This window comes from Arachis duranensis, chromosome 4, assembly GCF_000817695.3.
Source record: "Arachis duranensis cultivar V14167 chromosome 4, aradu.V14167.gnm2.J7QH, whole genome shotgun sequence".
NCBI lineage: Eukaryota > Viridiplantae > Streptophyta > Magnoliopsida > Fabales > Fabaceae > Arachis > Arachis duranensis.
In genome coordinates this window covers 96,523,625-96,527,988 of record NC_029775.3, presented here as the reverse complement: position 1 = coordinate 96,527,988, position 4,364 = coordinate 96,523,625, and positions in this window count along the sequence as shown.

Below are 4,364 nucleotides of genomic sequence, written 5' to 3'. Positions count from 1 at the left end.
GTTTTCTTTAACCCTTTTCTAATGATTGTTCTATTCAAAATATAACATGCTGTGTTCACAGCTTCAGCCCATAAAAATTTAGGAATCTCATCCTCACATAGCATAGCCCTAGTCATTTCTTGAAGGCTTCGATTCCTTCTTTCAACCACCCCATTTTGTTGGGGGGTTCTAGGGCATGAAAAATTATGAGAAATTTCTAAGTCATCACAGAATTTTTCAAAGTCTTGATTTTCAAATTCTCTTCCGTGATCACTTCTCAAATGGGCAATTTTCAAATCCTTTTCATTTTGAATTTTCTTGCAAAGGGTGGAGAAGGCATAAAATGCATCATTCTTATGAGCAAGGAAAAATACCCAACCAAATCTAGAGTAATCATCTACCACCACAAGACCATAGTGTTTACCTCCTAAATTTTGAGTTCTAGTAGGACCAAAAAGATCAGTATGTAACATCTCCAATGGCCTTTTGGTTGAGATTCTATCTTTTGATTTAAAAGAGGATTTTACTTGTTTGCCCAATTGGCAAGCATCACAAGTAAGATCCTTATCAAATTTGATGTTTGGAATTCCTCTAACCAAATTCTTTTTGACTAGCTTAGAAATTTGGTACATGCTAGCATGACCTAACTTTCTATGCCAAAGCCATTTTTCAGATTCAAAAGAGGTAAAGCATGTTACATTTTGTTCCTTTAAATCCTCAAGAGTTAATCCATACACATTGTTGCATCTGTTGGCTTCAAATAAAATATCCCCAGTTTTCTCACAAACAACCAAACAAACAAACTTCTTAAAAATAACTTCAAAACCTAAATCATACAATTGGCTAACACTAAGTAAATTATGTTTCAAACCATTTACAAGGAGAACATCATTTATACAAGAGGAGAAACTTTTACCAACTTTTCCAACAGCCACTATCTTTCCTTTACCATCATCTCCAAAAGTGACAAGTCCTCCATCATATTCATCAAGCTTTATGAAGAAGGTTGTCTTTCCGGTCATGTGCCTAGAGCATCTGCTGTCCATATACCACATATTTTCCTTCCTTTTGGATGCTAGGCATACCTACAAAATAAGCTCAAGTGACCTTAGGTATCCAAATCTTCTTGGATCCTTTCACGTTAAACCATCTCCTATGTCCCAAATCATTGTAATAAAAAATAACTTTGTAAACTTTATCACCAATCATTCTTTCACCAAAAAAATATTGGATGGGAAAATGACCTTTTCGGTTGCATAGCCTACAAAACCTTGGAGTTGCCTTTTTGTCAAAATAGGTGGGATCTTAAAACCTTGTGTCCTTAGAAGATGAAGCTCTATTTTCAAAAGAAGGTTTCTCATCCGATTTAAAAAACCCCAAACCAGCTTTATCAAAGAGTGGTTTTTGACTAGCCAGCATTTGATTTAAATTTTCAGAACTTTGAGTAAACATGGCCAAATCATTTTCAAGACTTCTAACCTTTTTCTGCAACTCTTCATTAAAACAGTTTACATATGCAACTACCGAATGATCACTTTCACAACTTCTAAGTTGAGCTTTCAACTGCTTATTTTCTTCCACAAGATCACAAGCAGTTTCGGCCTCCCTTAGCTTTTCTTTGAGAAAACTATTTTCAGCTTTAAGAATGGTAACTTGTTGTTCAAGATCTTGGTTATCAAGCAGAAAACATCTTATTTTTTCAGAAAGATGATCTATCATAAGATGAAGGTCTTTAGTGTTAGGGTTATGAAAGATTACCTGATCTATGTGATCTGCCATGAGACATGGTTGTGACTTGGTTTCGGTCTCTTCATCATCATTATCTGAGTCATTTTCTAAATCTTCCCATGATGCCATCAGACCCTTCTTCTTTCCTCTTTTTGGTTTCTCCTCCTTCTTTAACTTGGGACAATCAGATTTGAAATGTCCCATTTCCTTGCAATTGTAACAAGTTACTTTGCTAAGGTCTTTCTTCATTTTTCTTGAGCTGCCGCCTTTGCCTTTGAACTTCACCATTTTCCTGAATTTTTTGGCAAACAACACAAATTTATTTTCAGATGAGTTATCACTGGATTCATCATCCAGAGGGTTAGTTACAGAAGAAAATGCAATTCCTTTCTTTTTTGGCTCTTTTTTCAAATAAGTGTTTTCAAAAGCAAGAAGGTTTCCTCTCAAATCATCACAAGTCATGGAATCAAGACTGCTGCTCTCAGAAATAATTAAAGCTTTTGTTTCCCACTCTTTTATGAGTCATCTCAACACTCTTCTCACTAGCACAGAATCAGGATATGTTATTCCCAGAGCATCTAAGCCAACAATGATGTTGTTGAATCTTTCAAACATTTCATCAATGGACTCTCCTTCCTCCATTGCAAACATTTCATACTCTCTGTTCAACATATCTGTCCGAGTCTTCTTTACAATGGTGGTTCCTTCATGAGTGATTTGTAGTTTGTCCCAGATTTCCTTTGTTGTTGTGCAACATGATACCCGTCGGTATTCCTCAAAGCTGATAGCACAGTTGAGTAGATTAACAGCTTTGACATTTAACTCCACCTTCTTTCTATCTTCCTCGGCCCAGCTTGCTTCTGGTTTAAGGGTGACTACTCCTTCAGCACTTGTGTCAGTTAGAAATTGAGGGCCTTCTAGGATGATCTTCCATAATCTGTAGTCTACTGCTTGCACAAAGATCTTCATTCTCTCCTTCCAATAGGTATAGTTTCTCCCATTGAAAAGAGGCGGCCTGTTGCTTGACTGCCCTTCTGTGAGATTGTATGATACTAGATTCGAGCCACTGCTTTCTGCCATGAGGATCTTTTCTCCAAGCTGTAAAGCTTGATCTCTTTGAGACCAAGCACTGATACCAATTGATGGTTTCAGTGGCTAAGAGAAGGGGGGGTTGAATCTTAGCCCCCTTTTCTGCTTGCTAACACTTGCTGGACTTAGAGGAGACTTTTCTGTTTTTAGCTCGTCCCTAGCCACAAGACTTTTTCATTTTGTCTCGTCACTTGGCACGAGACATTTTTGGATTTTGCTCCTATGCAGTAGAAACAGAAATGGAGTAGGAGAGAAGGAAGATTACACCCAGATATATCCTGGTTCAGCTGCTAAGTGCATGATGTTGTATTCTTGTTGCTTTTGCTATGTTGCTCCCCGGCAACGACGCCATTTTGATGATTGGATTTTTTTGACGGTTTAGAATTTCACTAATGAAATCTCGTTGTAAAGTATAGTTTCTAAACCAAACAATAATCCTTTCATACAAAAGATTGTTTGTCACAAGTAACAAACCCCTAATTTTATAAACCGAAGTATTCAAACCTCGGGTCGTTCTCCCTAGGATTTACAATAAAGTGTCTTGTTATTGGTTGTGAGTTATAATTGGGGTTTTTAAGATTTTAGACAAGAAATATAAATGGCAAAGAAAATAAACTAACAACTAATAAAACTCTTGGCAAGATATGAAAACTAGAAGTCCTATCCTAGTTATCCTCCTCAATTGTGATAACAAATTGTCCATTACTCCCACTTAGTTAACCTCTAATCATAGAAGAAAGTCAAGTGGATGAATCAATTTGATTCCTCAAGTCCTAATCAACTCTCAAAAGAAAGACTAGCTTTAGAGGCATTCAAATCAATTAGCAACTTCTAATTATCAATCAACAAAGGAATTAGATAACTCAAGAGTCACTAATTACTCTACCTAGGCCAAGAGGAACAAAACCTACACTAAAATCCAACCAAGCATTTCATCAAACACTTGGAGGGTAATGAAAGAAAGCATTTTTATTTGTAAGAATAAAAGGAATCAACAACTAACAATTACAAAGAATTAACAAAACAACAATCAACAACATCACAATCACATGAATTATCTCAAATTGCATTATTGAAGAATTACAATTATTAAAGCACATAACTAGAAAGAAGAGGAAGAGAAGATTAAGAATTGGTAAAGGAAAAGTGAATCAAAGCATGAATTAAACCTAGATCTAAGAAGAGAGATTAACCTAAACCTAATCCTAATTCTAGAGAGAAGTGAGAGCTTCTCTCTCTAAAACTAACTCTAAACTAATCCTAATTATGCTATATGCTAGATTGATTAGATTGATTTATGCCTTCCCCTTAATCCTTCATCCTTTTATTCCTTTCTCCTAGCAATTGGCGCCAAAAAATGGGTTCAGAAACCCTCCCAAATCGCCAGGCACGTGTTGCATTAATGAAGTCATGTGCGGTCATCGACGCGTGCGCGCACGGTACGCGTGCGCGTCCCTGGTCGATTCTGCAATGTGCGCGCGAGCGCCTTGTGCGCGTGCGCGTGCTTGGCTGACTCTGCTTCTTTGACTTTTTATGCTTCTCTCCACTTGCATGCTTCCTTCCTTGCT